Raw genomic sequence first — 17,410 nt, 5'->3', positions numbered from 1 at the left:
AGAAATTTTGTTGATTCAGTTTTATCTTGAATTTGATGTAATACTAAATAAATGAATGAACATGGTGCATTTGGTGCGTGGGTGAATCTTTTTCGACCGCAGTTTCTTCTGGAGCCCGTAGTAGGCCCGACTTCCGCTGATGATGCGCCTCCGAATTTCACGGCTCACGTTGTTGTCAGCCGTCAGTAAGGATCCGAGGTAGACGAATTCCTCCACCACCTCGAAATTATCCCCGTCTATCGTAACATTACTACCCAGACGGATCCGGTCGTTTTCGATTCCGCCTACCAGCATGTACTTTGTTTTTGAGGCATTCACCACCAGTCCCACCTTTGCTGCTTCGCGTTTCAGGCGGGTGTACAGCTTTGCCACCGTTCCAAATGTTTTGGCAATAATGTCCATGTTGTCCGCAAAGCACACAAATTGTCCGGATTTTGTGAAAATCGTTCCCCGGCTGTTGAGCCCGGCTCGTCGCATCACACCTTCCAGAGCGATGTTGAAGAGTAGGCATGAGAGTCCATCACCTTGTCGCAGTCCCCGGCGAGATTCGAATGAACTGGATTGTTCACCCAAAACCCTTACGCAGTTTTGCACACCGTCCATCGTTGCTTTAATCAGTCTAGTCAGCTTCCCAGGAAAGTCGTTTTCGTCCATGATTCTCCATAGCTCTGCGCGGTCGATGAACAGGTGATGCGTTGGGACCTGGTATTCACGGCATTTCTGGAGGATTTGCCGTACGGTAAAGATCTGGTCCGTAGTCGACCGGCCGTCGATGAAGCCGGCTTGATAACTTCCCACGATAGGCTGTTTTACCTCGCGCAAATCTGACAGGAAAAGGCCTGCTTTCCCACACCAAATAAACAGTGCTGTAATGGTTCATTACATCACTGATTTGCGTTGCGTAATGAACCATTACAGCACTGTTTTCAGTTTTGATCAACTTCTTGATGATTTCTGGACGCAGTTTTGAAAAATTGTGACATCTGCACAGTATAACCTGCTATACTCAGATTTTCTTAAACATAGCAATGAACATCAGTGTATAGTTTGATGGAAAAGTTTTGTTAAAAACTATCCTCAAGCGGTAATTTATGAAATTGCAAAAAACGTTGTACAAAACTCGGTGCGGAACTCGATTTTTACAGCACTCGTCGTAATTATCCAACTCGGCAAGCCTCGTTGGATAAATGTACGACTCGTGCTGAAAAAATCTTCATTCTGCACCTTGTTGCGTAAACTACTACCGTCTTAACCCGTTTATTCGACACGTTTTCATACGACACTTTTAATTTGTAACCCGCTTATACGACATATGTCGAATTAAAAAGTGTTCAAACGTCGCAGCCATGTACACTGTAAATGCAAAACAGTTTAATATTGCGCTTATACCCGTACCCACTGCAGCTCCTCTTGCAGCCGCTACTTTCGGAAGTTCTGAGTTGGTGCTATTCGACACCCAAACCACCTGAGGACCAACCGGAATGAACTGCGGAAGGCAACAATTGTAGAAAGAGCGAGCTTTTCATTCACACCACCACAATATTTGATGAAATTGTAATCCATAACAAAGTCGGAAATCAAAACAAAAACAAAAATAGAGTTGCCAAATTTCAATAATCAAGGTGATGTAGGGTGACCAGTTTGTCGAATTAACAGTTTACCCCCGATAACAGTCGCTGTCGAATTAGCGGGGTAATACGGTATTACTTTTAATTAGGCTCAGATGTTTCGTGCGTATCGTTCTGTAATTGTATTTTTGTCTGAAATATACTTACTGTATTTATTTTTTCTTTCAAGAAAATGCACAATCGCCTCATTGCAAATGTAGGCAAAAAGTATACCTCGGTGACTTCATTTGCCGTAAGACGTTAACTCAACTAACCATAAAACTACAACAGTGATCCTCAGCCTAACTGTCTATGTGGGCCAAAATTGAATTTTGAAAAAAGACTGCGGGCCGCAAGTCATTAATTTATTTATTTATTTTTATTTTCAACAATTTCCAAGATTCATGATGTTATTTGGGACTTCTCGTGGATTTTGAGAAATTTCAGAATGATTTGCAGAAATTTCAGGGTTTTCGGGGTTATTGTAGGAATCCTTGATATTTTTTTTAAGTTTTTCTTGCGTAATTTCTTAGGAAGTCAATGAAGAAAAACCTGCAGACATGATTTTCTGAGCAAATTCTGCAAGTATTTGTAGCCGATTTAGAATAGATATTTTAAGAGAAACTCCCAAAAGTATTGCTAGGGGAATGAAGAGTATCATACCCCCCCTAAAGCTTTTAGCGAAATTTCGAAAGTTTAGGCAACACTTTAAAAGAAGTTGTAGGCAAAAATTCTGTATTTTTTTATTGAATTTTTCTGGTAAAAGTGCTGACTATATTTTTTTGCCGATAAAAAAACAAAATGGGAATTATTCGAATTTTATTTTCGAGAAATTGAACTAATTACTAATGACGAGTTCTGCCACAAGTCGAAAATCCATGACAGAGAACTTGTTATATTTATCCTGAGCGAATTACATATTTGAGCACCACGCTAATGCGGAGTACAAAAAGCGAGAATTTTTAATGTGTTGTACAAAATACAACAGCGCGACCGCTCGAAGGTTAACAACAGTTTTGGAAATTTTCGGAACAAAATTCGAAAATGTAGTCTTTTACACTTAGTAGAACTTAATCTTATTTCTTTAAAAACTTTCCATGACATTGGCAAAATTTCAGTAATTAATATTCAATCTCATGAAAGTTTTAAAATATGGTGAAATTTCTGATTTTCATTCTGGAATCTATGAGTGGGCCACTTCCTAATGCATTTCAGAATCAGTTCGCGGGCCGCACAAAACCTGGTCGAGGGCCGCATGCGGCCCGCGGGCCGCAGTTTGGTGACCACTGAACTACAAGATATGCTCGTGCGTCATGATCTTAATGTCTTAATTAAAAATATTCAATATTGACAATCCCATGCTCTCGTAAGATTCCAACTTTATTCCAATAATAAACATTTTATCAGAATTCTATACGATCCCTTGAAGATACCAATCCTGTTAAAGTGGCTAAGTGCTTGAACCTGATCACGAGGCGAGATGGGTTGGTTACTGCCGCCGCAATCAAAAAGTGCCTTGTTGTCTGACCGCACAATCCCCTCATGAGCCAATTAAGCTACAACGTTGTTTAAATAGTTCGTGCACGTCTATGGTAAGACAACACCGATCCTCCTGAACTGGTGGTACAGGCATAAGTGGAGCACATTTTTCGTTGCACTTTTGTGCTAAATGGTAAGCACCTAGGCTAGAGCTACCGTCTTGCTGAGTACTACCTACCACCACGGAGACGATGCGGAGGAATTTTTATGGTGCTGCTGGTTGAGGCAAAGAATAGAAAATGGACCACATTTTGCATTCAGGTTGCTCTCGCTTTCTGGAATGCAGTGATGTTGTACTTGCTGATGATTAGATTTTTTTTTTCTTTTAGCTTGAATTTTTATTTACTCAGGTGGGTGTGGTAATTATAGCATGTGTATACTGTATGGCAGACACAAAGATTCTTTATGTCCAAGATATTCTAAAAAGTATTCAAAACCAGTCGATCATTTTACTGAATCGGGATGCATACCCACCAACCTTCAGCATAATCTTGTTGAGTAGCTGTGCGTTTATTGCTGATACCTGCTGATGATCTGGACGAACAGCCGAAGAACAAGAAATTGTGGTAAAAACGATATGAAGAGATTCTTTAACTAACAATGTTACAGACAACGTGCTTTAAAGGCAGCGAGTTTCGAATATGATACTTGATAAATTCGTTTTTATAAATTGTGATAGGCATCGTCGTATTATCATTTATAGATGCAAAGGTCTGCAGTTAACGTAGTGGTTAAGGCTATGGATCGCCAATCAGGAGACGGTGGGATAGATCCCGTTCGGGTCGGAAAAGATTTCTCGACTTCCTGGGCATAGAATATCATTGTACTTGCCTCACAATATACAAATTCATGCAATGACAGGCATAGAAAGAATAACTGGGGAAGAAATAAAAATAACACTAAGTTGAATGGAAGCAGGCCAAGTTCCAATGTGAACGTAGAGCCATAAAGAAGAAGAAGAAGACACATGGCTTGACGGATTCTTCGAAAAGTAATTGACCACTTCCTGATGAAGTAATCGTTAGATGACTTCTGACATATTGCTTTGAAATTCTTAAGTAACTTTTGGTGGGAACGAAGTGATTACCACAAAATTTTTATTGAGGAGTATCCTGCCCATAACTGCATATTTGTAACATTTGCATATTTGTAACATTTGCATATTTTGCTGGTATTGAGTTAATATCGGGGATCATCATCAAATCACAAGTGCTTTCGACCACCTGAATAAAAAAATCAAGTTTGTTCTAGGATTTATGAAAAAAATACCAAGTCATTTTGTCTCATTGAGCAATGTGACCGCATAACAGTCACACTAGAAAAATAGATTGGCTTTAAAGCGTGACATCAATCATACTGAGGTTCGATTTATTTTTTGACAATTCCCCTAGCATACAGGAACTGCTGTAGAAAATTTGATTGCTATACGACTGATGACAAATTTATGAGAAATTTTTTAAATTTCGATTCATTCCTATACTATTCAAAGTTGCAACTTTGGGTTCCATTTTCTCCAATGCCTACTTTTGTCGAATGTTACTGTTATGCGGTTATGGGCAGTATCAGAGACAGCTCAATCACGTGATGATTACAGGAATTGATGTTGAAATTCAACGCGTCGTCATAATCCATTTGACGTATCATATCGTTTGTCATGAATACACAGGGCTCAAATTCATTGCTTGTAGCCTATGTAATTAATTATCATGCGTGGCGTCTGCTGTCATCTGATTCAACTAATAGGGGGAGTGGGGGTAAGACGGACTTGGTGGGTAAGACGGACCACCGACTAGTTCTGGCACTTAAGAACTGAAATTTGACTTTCTTTTACGATTAACTTTATCTTCTTATCAGTTGATGACTATTGAACCACTCCATTTATTAGAATTTTTGTTGTTGGAACAGTTTGAACTTTGTAAAATTACCAGAGCATTGCATACTGTTAGGCGTTTATCAGTGTATGGAGGTTTCCAATTTACAAAATGGATTTAAATGTGCAAAAACACGTTTCGCTAAGAGATTTAAGGCCAAATTTAGATTCTACTATGATTGATCTACCGAATACAAACGGCCACAAACATCATTTAACACAATTAGAGGCGTATTAGCTGAATTTCCAAACGTGTCCATCTTACCCACCCTACCGGTCCGTCTTACCCACACTGTTGAAAAACATACATTTGGAGATCACTTTTTAATTATCTCAAAAGTCATGGAAAATCAAATTTTATTGCAAAATCGGCTTGCAGACTGTAAAGTACCTTACTTGAAGTATATAGTATGGAGATAAAATTGTAATTATCGGATTGTTTACACTGTCAAAATAGAGTGTTTACTAAACATGTCCGTCTTACCCCCACCCCCCCTACATCATTCGCTAATAGAAATTGCCCGGTATTACCGCGTTGCCCGCGTTACTCAATCTTTTTCGCGAAACCAGCAATTAGCCACACCATCGACGATATCCCCACAAAAAAGCCTCCCTACAATCAGCACATGCTCCTCCGAATCAGCAGCACACATGATCAGCCGTGCCGTGACCAGCAATTTTGCAGCCTGCAGTTGAATCAAGTATGAAACAACTTAATTAGCGTCACCCTAATCAACTGGGTACCTACTCACTCGCATGCGGAACTTTCTCCGCCATGGGACGACTGCACTGGACAGTTTTAGCATGAAATGTTCGCTTTCCAGATATGCGGATAGTATGTTGCACCAGGAGAACATTTTTAGTTGTTGAGTTGTTGGCTCTGTATATTGACGATTATAAGTTTCTACAATTTTTCTTTCGTAATTATTTGGCGCTGTCCTAAACAAACTATGCAGACTTAGTTTTGGTTATCTCAGACCCTCCTCATCCTCGTAAGTTTCGTCCTTATAAAATGTTGGAATGTACACTCTGGCGAACCCCCTTCTATAAAAGTCTGGGTAGCTTGGGCGCTGTCTATAAACTACGTAGACTCAAATCTATCTCAGACCCCCCCTCCCCTCCCCCATCGTAGACTTTCCTCAAAAAAAAAAAATTTAAAATTTGTATGGACCGTAGACTTTGATCAGAAACCCCCCTCCCCCTTCAAAGTCTACGTAGTTTATGGACAGGCCCTTTCATATAATCATATATTGTATGCTTATTTATTCACTGGTATTTATTTATTTGCACATAGTCCAGCTTAGTTTGAAGTTGTAATGAATAAAAACTATTAATAGAACACCTCCAATACGAACGAACAACCAATCTTTTTTTAATCTTTGCGGCGAAATTGAAATCTCAAAACGTGAATGCCGGTCGTAAGATGAGTTACAAAATATGTCAACGAAATGCAAAATCTATTCAGTACTTGCCTTCCATATGAATTATAAATAATGAAGAAAAAATCCTAAAGATCATGCCAATCATATTTACAAAACTGAAGGATCTTGTTTAGAATTTTCATTTAATTTAAAAAAAAAAACAACTTCACGATATCTGCTTATAAAACTATCAAGAGTAATGCAGGACTTCGGCAAGGTTCGATAAATTAAAAAAGCTGTTGGCAATAATTTCTCCAAAAATGTTTTCAAAACCTCGACAAAAGCCTACAAATTTGCATTTCTCAATAAATTTACCAGTAAGAAAACAATGTAGATCATACAACCATTCTACTCGTAGCAATGAGAAATGTAAAAACAAACATCTGCACCGGAAAATTACTCCAAAGAAGAATGTATGCACCTAAGAGCTGCATTGAGTAGTAAATCCCTGAATATCCACATTTTTGACAAACTTGAAATTGCATCTTTGATAATTAACCTAATTACCTGACTGATGCATCGCGCAGTATTTTTAAATAGTGCACCACGAGTTAAAAGTTCTGAAAACCCCTGTGTTAGGTGAACCCACTTCCCCTGACCTTTTGCAGTGATGTTTTTGTAGGCCAATGTGATATGAATACGACAAGAAACTAGCGATATAGCAACAGAGGAATGCTGCATATATAAATTTGTGAGTTCGTTTCATGCTATTATTTTAGTCTGGAAGTTGTCGAGTGTTACTAAAGAATATGCACAGCAAAAAGTAGTTGAAATGGTTGAAGGGTAGTACAATTAGTGGGCCTGCTAGGGTAGTACAATTTAGTGACGAAAACAGAGAAGCAGTCGAATAGTATTATCCGGTGAGTTTGTTCCGTGTTGCTCTCCTTATGCAGATTCTATTTCATCCATAAAGTAAGCTACGCAGAAACATAAACGACTCCTTCCAAATGTCAAGAAAGACGTCATCAGCGAGAAATCATGAAAAAAACACAGTGATGTACCCAAACCAGGACTGGCTCATGAACCGCTCCTGCGTGAGCAAACTCGCGCGCGATTCTGAATCATTTTCTCACGCGCGAGATTGTCATGCAAAGTCTCGCTCTCATGAGTCAAGCGCCGAAATCTCGTTCGCTTGTAAAACGAATCCAAATCAATTTAAACGGCATTCTTTATTGTTGTACGCATGATTTGGTCTTATCCTATCATACAATCGTAAAAACTTCGCTGTAAATAATAAGAAGACCAAGAAATAAAGCAATGAGTAAAATTACGAGTCAACTCATGCATGATTTTTTTCGGCGGTTTGTTCGGCGAGTCAAGAATCGCGCGTGAAACAACTCAACATGAGATTTGAGAATTTGAGATTTTACCAACTCTGCTGTTAACTGATGTTTCCGTTGGAAACCTCAACAGAAAATACGTTCGATTTATTTACCGCATGATGAACCATCCCCTACGGATGCTTTCAAACTATTCATCGCATACTGCACTTCAAAAGGCCTTCCGCTAATTGTTGGTAGTGATGCTAATGCTCACCGTATCATTTGGAGCAGCTCAGGCATTAACTTGAGATACTCAGTAGTACGGATCTTGGATTACTTGGGTTACTGTGGATATTACACTTTCGGACGAACCTGACGACCTGCACTAAATAGCTTTGCTCCTTTCAAATTTCCTGGGGCAGATAAGAGTTATACTATTTTGCTCCACAAGGGATTTGATTATTTCAAACATGATTTGAAAAAACTACTTGTTTGCAGTTATTCCCAATATATTCCCAAATCTTTGCGGAATATTACTGTAAAGTTTATTGCGAAAGTGGATCGTGCGTCGTATGAAGAAGCAAAGAGTTTTCGACCTATCAGTTTTACCTTTTTTCTGTTCTTCTGAAATGCTTAGAACGCATTGTGGATCATCATATCCGTGATGTTCATCTGCCCAACGTGCATTTTCATGTGAACCAACATGCCTACCAATCTGGTAGGTCCACTGTAATTCTTTCACACAAGGTCGTTACGATATCGAGAAGGCATTCGCTCAAAAGCAATCTTGTTTAGGTGTTTTCTTAGATATCGAGTGTGCGATGCCATATTGGAAGGGGCACGAAGCCATGGTATATCTCCAATGATTTCCAATTGGATTCACCAAATGCTCAAAAACCGAAATCTCTTCCCGACACTGCGTCAAGCAGCGATTAGGAAATTGAATGTTTGTGGATGCCCCCAAGAGGGAGCCCTGACACCGTTTTTGTGTCATAGCGGTTTCCCTATTTATGGTTTTTTTTACGGTTATCTAATCTTGTTAGTTGGTATTGGCATCAGCACCCTTTTCGACCTGACGAAAAGCGCCCTTCAGGTAGTTGAGGGTTGGTGTCGCCAATACGGCCTTTTGGTTAATCCGAGTAAAACATCTATTGTTCTTTTCACGGAAAGGCGAGACCGTAATTCGTTCGTTCGACCTTTAGGTCTCTTTGATTCTGAAATCGATGTGACTTAACAGATAAAGTACGTTGGAGTTATTCTTGATTCCAAGCTTTCCTGGATACCTCACATTGAGTTCAGAATCAACAAAGCTTGTATGGGCTTCGGGAAATGCCGGCGAACCTTTGGTACAGTTTGGGGTCTTAAACCCAAGTATATCAGATGGATTTTCGTAATATTATTAATAATATTATGTGAATTATTTCATGTAATTTAAATATTGTATTCTTGATGAATTTTGGAAATAGTTGCTCTCTAAATACACTAGTTTACAGCATTTTTGAACTCGGTAAGCTGATGATCATTTTTGGTGTAGAATCATGCTCTGAGTTCGAAAACGCGAAGGAAAAAAAGATACAGTAGAGCGGAAATTTTTTCGACTTTCCATACAAGGTTGATGATTTGAAATCGATTTTTGTTCTATTTTTAAGCAAAGTCGCTCACTTCAAACATCTCATTCTCCATAATCAATGCTTCGATTGAGCTGAAATTGTTACTGTAACTCGCCTACACTGCCGTGAATCGCATATCTGTCCCGTTTGCATAGGAAATCCAGCAAAGATGGGACTGATATGCGATTCACGGCAATACATATGATATGTCAAATACACGTCGAGAAAGAATTTTTAAATTTTTTTTTCTTATTGAGAAAAACACATTTCTTCAAAAAATTTTGGGAATTTTGCTAAAATTTAAGAAGATTGTCCCTAAAACTCGCCAATATTTTGAATTTCATCAATCTGACGCAAAACCTGTATTCAGATGATCGAATGGTATTGTATTCAGCTTTTAATTTATGGTAAAAGATTTAATATTGGTTGAACAAAGCGCAAGATATTTGAATTTTAGTGAATTCCATATTTTAAAAAGTAGTAAAACTTGATATTGAGCTAAAGCTTAAAAACCGCTCACCTAATTTTTTTTGAAGCGCAATTTCGAGATCAGCGTTAAATTGTACTTCAAAAATTTTGGTCGTTGACAGCAGTTCACGACTTTCGTTTTATTTTGTAAACTAGTGATATTTTAGACATTTATTCAACCCCCAGAAATCGTACTTCTGGAAAGAAACTCCGATATGCTCGTGCTCTTGTATGGTTTTTCGTCTTCGACTTTTTCCTTTTTTTTCTGCACAAGCACAGAAAATCAGACTCATTAAACCCGGAAATAGCCAAGAAGTTGGCTGCTCGTGATTTCAGCAGGCAGACGGTCGTCGACGACAAGACGACAACGACGACAACTGCCGCCCGGTGTCACCACGTAGTCTCGCTGTGCTGCTGATATCCAGCTCTAGCTCCGCAGTCGAACTGGTTCTCTTGTCAAACAACTTCAGATTGTCGGGAAAGGCTGGATCGGTCGGTTCGGTAGACTACTTTTTTCCTGTCCGTTCCACCGTCCTACCAGGGAACAGAACTGTTAATCCGCACGATATCGGCCCACACACAAAAACCGGAGAGTAAGATTTGTCGAGCTGGAAAAGATCTGCATATAAATTCAAATCAACTTCAAACGACCAGCAATTACGGAGACTGGTGAAGGCATACCGCTGGGCAAGACCTGATGATTTCACTTGGTTGGATTGGTCTGATGAAGTTTGCCACTGTGATTGGAGTATGAGGAAACACTGGGATGTGTCATTCATTCATCGTCCTCCTCAAGTAGTACGAATGGAACCAAACGGTCTCCCGAAAATTGATCGTAAGAAAACTTTGGCTTATATTGCGTTCGAGATCTGGTGACAGGATTGTCTGGAATCGCTTCCTGTAATTGATATTGAATCTGAAACAGGAGAAGCAAAACCATCACCCACGTCTTCATTTTACTTAGTCGATAATAATTGTGCCAAAAAAAGCTTCTTATTGCTTCAACCTAGAACACGTTACTGAATGTGCTGAGATTGCCTGTGCTCATACCGTAGATGTTATCAGTGTGAATAATTGCTAATCGACTACCAGCGTAAATTGTTTGTAACTTTAGAAAGATGAAAAATAATCCAAAAACTGTAAAGAGAGCGTGACCGCCCGTAGTTGCTACTCCAGTTTCGAAGGATCAGTTACACAATCGACCAATGGGACTAAACAGGCATTTTCAGTGTGTGTGCGTTGGTGATCTTCTATTCTTAGACGAGAGTGGCACCTGCTACGTCAGGTAGCCGGTCAATGTGGTGAAGGGGGAGGACTTGATGCAATGTTCTAAATTTCACCAGGTTAGGCCCATCGGGCAAAGTGGTGTTGGTGATATGATAATTTTGAAGTAGTAGTCGTGTCATGTCAACTTCGGCAAGCCGAAATCGCACGAAGTTGCCGAAGGTGACGTCACGTTCCAGAAGCTGCGAACAAATTTTCTAGCGAACGTGACGTCGCGATCAGCTGATCGGTTTGTTTACATATTTTTATCGACAAATACAGGCAAACATATACGTTTACCCGGACCTGTGAATAATTGACATCGGACTTGATGATTGCCATCGCTTGCACACTTCAGGCCGTTGAGTCTCTTCGTCTGCACTAAGTCGGAGCGTTGTTAGGAAATGGTTATTTTTGGCACAAGTTACACGCATTAGTGCATGGATGCCAGGTGTAAAGTGATAGATTGTGTGAAGTGAAAATCACTGTAAAGATGATGAGGCACAGTTCGCTTGGTTGCATAACTTGTAGCGATGGCTACGAATACATGAATATACATAAGATGTTTATTTATTATGTAGAGAAGAAAGAGAAAATAGGTAGAAATATACAAAGTACGAGGAAAGGAACGAGCCAGGGATTAAACACAGCACTTTCTGCATATGAGTCAGGAGCTGTACTTAGTCACTAGACCATCAAGCCCGTCTAATCCGAAACAGTAAAGAGAATAAAAAAACTGCCAGTAGCTACGGCGAACAAGCGAAATTGATTAAGGTGCAACGAAGCCATACCTCGAATTTCAAGGGCTCTAATCTGAAAAACCAAATGACGGTTGGCGCTGCAAAGTTGATCAATTGAGCACCGGTCTTTCTAATACAATGATAATTCAGCACCGATTCATGCGGATCTCCCCCTACTACAAATTTACCTATCAAACCTCTGACCTTCAGTTCGGGACTTCTTCTCATCTCCAACCAAAAAAAAAACAACCTTTTCAAATGATTCAACCAAGAAAACCAGGTCACATAACAAAAGACCAACAAAAAGCTAAACAATCAATTTGTGGTGAGCGTTGAGAATGGTGCTGCACAGCCACCACACGATTACTGTGGTGGCTTGGCTGTGCGGAAATTGTTCAAAAGACGAAAAAATACCTTACCGTTATAATAAGACATGTAGCGCGCGGCATTTGATTCGTATGCGCGCGCGCAAGGCGAGAGGTTGTGCGCTGCTGAAGTTGCCGCCGATTATCATCAACGGCTTATCCATGCTCTCCTCCCGCGTGGCGTGCCAGTTGTAGGTAGGTAGATTGTTGCTGCTGAAATCTCCACTCACTCGCGCATCTCACACTTCGTGATGGTGCTAAATCGTGTGCGCTAATATCAAATATTATCCACTGCAGTGCATAATGGGACTTCCCGTGGAGAAAGATGGCCAAACAGTAGAATCTGTATCTGTATGCTTGTGCCTGGCAAGTCTTCATTTTAACATTGTCTCCTAGAAGTTTCAGATAAAGCTTTGATGGTTATTCGTTAAAGTTTCTAATGCTAATACGATCTAGACCAGGATGTGGACATTAGTATGGGACAAACATCAAATTCTCGCTCCAGTCGACTTTTTTGATTCCATTTAGGTCCCATATGATCTGTGCAATATTTTAGCGCAATCGGTGAAACTATAATTTAGCGCAACCGGTTCAAAGTTTTCATAGAATTTACTATAGGAAAAGTGACACTTTCAGATACAAAATCCCAGAGGTCGTCTCTTGTCTCCTTAATTCAAATCGATCAATGCTTCTTGTAGAAAAATCATTTATGAAACTTTCCTTCGAAGATCGCAGAACGATTGGATGCTTGTCGAAAAAGTTATTGATTTATTACCGATTAGTGATCCAACGAACGGCTTTTTGTTTTGTTTTATTAGCAGCACTATAGCTGCTGCCTTGGCTGTTGCTGTCTCTGGGGGTGGTGATGCCTCCCACCACCCCATGCAACAACGGCAGCAGCAGTGCTGCTGATAAAACAAAACAAAAAGCCGTTCGTTGGATCACTAATCGGTAATAAATCAATAACTTTTTCCACAAGCATCCAATCGTTTTGCGGTCTTCGAAGGAAAGTTTCATAAATGATTTTTCTACAAGAAGCATTGATTGATTTGAATTAAAGAGACAAAGGGTGACCTCTAGGATTTTTTGTTTGAAAGTGTAACTTTTCCCATAGTAAATCCTAAGCAAACTTTGAACCGGTTGCGCTAAATTATAGTTTCACCGATTGCGCTGAAATTTTGTACAGTTCATATGGGACCTGAATGGGATCTAAAAAGTCGACTGGAGCGAGGATTTATTTTTTCCATATAAGCGTGTCCCATACTAGTGGACATCTAGACAGGATCAGTCATTTATAGCATCATTGGTGGTATCTATGTGAGAGTACATATCTATGATGCCAACATCGAGAAATTTTAGACATCGTTATTATTATTGTCCGAGGTATCGCAACTACTTTGTCCTACTGTGCACAGAATGACTCCAATGCCGTCCCTCCCGTAATATGGCTCGCTAGCAATTACACATTTAGGTCGTGTTAGACATGATCTTCCCCGATTATAGTGAACTTGCTTCGCGCTCTTCTTCTTCTACATAGGTCAGGTGAGATTGAAGATATTCCCGAGCTTCTGCTTGGCGTCCATCAGAGTTCCGGGACAAAAAAAAACTTTGATTCATAAAGGCGCCCTACACAACAATGATCTCGGTAGCAAATGCTCAACTGTTTGCCCAATCTATACACTAGCTAAGCGCTTAGCGATCATAGCCGGCCGGCGGCAGTGTCGTGTTGATCGGTTCCCTCATTATGCAATGTACAGCGCCAGAATGGCAGAGCTGAACCCAGCGCGGTGGGGGAGTGTTCAGAGATGATATGCTGGATCGATCAATTTGGGTTGGGGGAAAATTAATGCCACGGATGGGTTTTATCTCTCATCTACATTGATGTGAGATGTCAGGAAAAATCATCCAAGGTTTGCTTGTGTTTGGACATTCGTCCCAGTTATAGCATGGATATTGACAACAGAGAGGAGAACAATTTCAATGATAGGACAGTATGTACAGTTAGATCTTCTTCATATCGGCAATACGTCCTGCGTACTGAGAGACTTATAACAACCTGTGTTCTTCATTTTAGGAGCATCTGATCATGGTTCTAGTGCCATCAAGGAACTCTTAGCAAAACATTGCATAAATGTGATGTTATTCCTGAAGCTCAGGATGTTAGTGTCCGGCCTTTCGAGCCAGTTGTAAAAATCAAAAGCAACCGAAAGTCGACATGAGATAACGAGCCGAAACCAATGATGATGACCTATGATGACCACAGTGACGAAATAGGGCTTGCGATTAAAAGAGATGGTGGGCCACCGTTGCACAGTGGAGCACCTAGTACATCAAAACCGCTCAAAATTATTTTGACGTATTTTCGCAACCTAAACTAGTAATGAAACGTGTTTCATAGTTTTCAATGAATTTTATAACAATAAATTCACCTAGCAGTGAGAAACGACCAATCTAACCGATTTCAACAAGATTTTTTTTTAAATAATACAACCATTCCATTAAGGGCCCATATAGCCGAGGCGGTAAACGCACGGGTATTCAGCATGACCATGCTGAGGGTGACGGGTTCGATTCCCGGTCGGTCCAGGATCTTTTCGGTAAAGGAAATTTCCTTGACTTCCTTGGGCATAGAGTATCTTCGTGCCTGCCACACGATATACGCATGCAAAATGGTCATTGGCAGAGGAAGCTCTCAGTTAATAACTGTGGAAGTGCTCATAGAAGTTGAGAAGCAGGCTTTGTCTCGATGAGGACGTTACACCAAAAAGAAGAAGAAGAAGAAGAACCATTCCATAGAAAATCGATCTATGTAGTGTGTCTCCGAACATCGTGATGCTTGGTGGTTTTGTCTTTTTCGAAAATAATTAGATCCGTTTTTTTTTTAATTCGTCATTAGGGTGACCAACTTTATGATTGTAAAACAAAAAACAAGATTTTTCAAAACTATTTTTTTAATCACAGCTTTTTAACCAGCTGTCCGATTTTAAACTTCTTATTTTGCTTTCAACGGCTTTTAACGTTGAATTCTAGTTTCCAGCAAAAAATACGTTGAGAGGGCCAAATAGTGTTTATAGGCAAGTAATACAGTGTCAAACAATTGTCCGTACATCAATTTTTTGGTCGAAATAATTTTCATTCAAATGTTTATAACTTTTTTATACGTCAATCAAAATCGCTGAAATTTTGACCAATCATGAATCATATATTAATGTTCTATTGGTGAAATTTTGAGCGAGAACGAATAAGTTTTTTTAAAGTTATAGAACTTTTAGTAAAACTTTTAAGATTTTTGATCATATTTTTAAAACATTATATCTCAATATGTACTCGATGAAACCTTTTCATTTTTTTTTGTGTTACAGCTTAAGCCTAAGGCTTTCATATGCAGCTACGTTTGAGGTTTTATATTCACTACAAAAAATATGTAAAATGTGCTTATAAAGTTGACGCACAGACAAACAGACGTAACTCTTAGAGGAAATTCATCAAAAATTTTTGCCCGGTGTCATTTTTATGAGCACACTGCCACCTGTTGGTAGAACCGCGTGCGACACTGTCGGCCATGATGGATTTCGGTTTGACGTTTGGCTGACACGCACACTACTACACAAATTGCCTGTAATTTTCGTTTGCATCATTCAGCAATGTGTACACTGGCAAACGTCAAAGCGATCGAACACTAGCGCATCTGGTGGAACGATCGCGCAAATCAAATGAAATTTGAATTGATTGTTAAATGCATGTGCCAAGCCGTTTTAAATAGTGTTACGTCTGTTTGTCTGTGGTTGACGATATTTCAAAAATTACCATATTTTGGACATATAATGTGCCAAACGTTTTCCACCAATAAAAGTACATTAACTGAACGAAAAATGCATAGGACCTACTCTTCATATGTAGTTTAGTAGGTCCTGTATAAAAATATTGCATTACGAGAGAGTAAAAAAGGTGAAAATACTTGGCACTTTTATTGATCAAAATATGATAAATTTCCAAATAATACTTTGAACATATACAGATTTTTCATATTTTTTGTAGTGAATATAAAACCTCAAACGAAGCTGCATATGAAAGCCTAAGGTATAAACTGTAACACAAAAAATAAATAAAAAAGTTCATCGAGTACAGAGTGAGATATAATGTTTTAAAAATGTGTTCAAAATCTGATAAGTTTTACTAAAAGTTCTATAACTTTCAGTAAACTTATTCGATCTCGCTCAAAATTTTATCAAAGGAGCATTAATATATGATTCATGATTGGTCAGAATTTCAACGTTTTTGATTGACGTATAAAAAAGTTATAAACATTTGAATGAAAAATTATTTTGACCAAAAAATGCTGTACGGACAATTGTTTGATACACTGTATCATAATTATCACGATTTGTCCAAAGTGCTGCAACTTTTGAAACCGGAAACATCCGGAAGGTTTTCTTTCTGCATTTGAAAGAAGAACAATAGTTTTATCATACACTAAAAGAAGATTTCCCGTACATTTTGAATGTACGGTAAAAGATTCCATCACATATTTTTTTTCATTATTTTTCATATATTGCATGGAAAATTTAACGTCAATTTGTTTTAGTTTAAACTAAACAGAACAACAACATTAACCTTCTTTAACAAACTGCATGGTTGAATTGATTGATAATCAATTTCATTCACTTTTTACGGTCAAAACTTGCACGCGCTGTGAGTTATATCAGAGAAAACGGCTAAAATTCAGCTTCACTAAACCTCTTCTTATAAGCTTGATAAAAACATTTGGACACTGCTTAGCTGTCAAACAATAGGACAGATCGGTGAAATACTAGATTTGTAGTAATGAGCTGAATTTTAGTATGGTGAGAAGGTCAATTCTCAATTTCTGCAATGAAATGATGCAAAAAGCGTGGGTATTATGATTCCTTGCCTAATTTGATGCTGTTTGAGCAAAACTTTGGGCAACAGTGTTGTTGTTTTCTCCATTTCTTGCAACATAAACAACATAATTATCCAACGTTTTGCTCAAGCAGCATCAAATTAGGCAAGGAATTATAATACCCACGCTTTTTGCACCATTTCATTGCAGAAACGGAGAATTGACCTTCTCACCATACAAAAATTCAGCTCATTACTACAAATCTAGTACTACACCGAACGTGCCCCATTACATGGAAACTTGGCCAAAACACAACGGAAACCCAATTCCCAAGCAGCACACAAGTCACAAAGGAGTGTCGACAGCGCAGGTTTTTGGTTGTACACGAGTCATTTTCAAGTTAT

At 39.0% G+C, this 17,410-nt stretch overlaps 1 protein-coding gene and 1 long non-coding RNA gene across 9 annotated transcripts in view; both read right to left on the bottom strand.

Annotated features, from left to right (window-relative positions):
- LOC109423237 (cadherin-99C-like) overlaps nucleotides 1-17,410 on the bottom strand; it is a 414,770-nt gene that overhangs the window by 20,581 nt on the left and 376,779 nt on the right. The window lies entirely within an intron of this gene.
- LOC134285412 (uncharacterized) lies at nucleotides 10,298-17,328 on the bottom strand. Its single transcript, XR_009996359.1, has 2 exons — nucleotides 10,439-17,328; nucleotides 10,298-10,385 (listed from the first exon to the last, which is right to left on the bottom strand). It is a non-coding gene; the product is annotated as an uncharacterized LOC134285412 (long non-coding RNA).

The sequence above is a fragment of the Aedes albopictus genome, chromosome 1, assembly GCF_035046485.1.
Source record: "Aedes albopictus strain Foshan chromosome 1, AalbF5, whole genome shotgun sequence".
NCBI lineage: Eukaryota > Metazoa > Arthropoda > Insecta > Diptera > Culicidae > Aedes > Aedes albopictus.
This window is presented reverse-complemented; position numbering and strand designations above follow the sequence as displayed.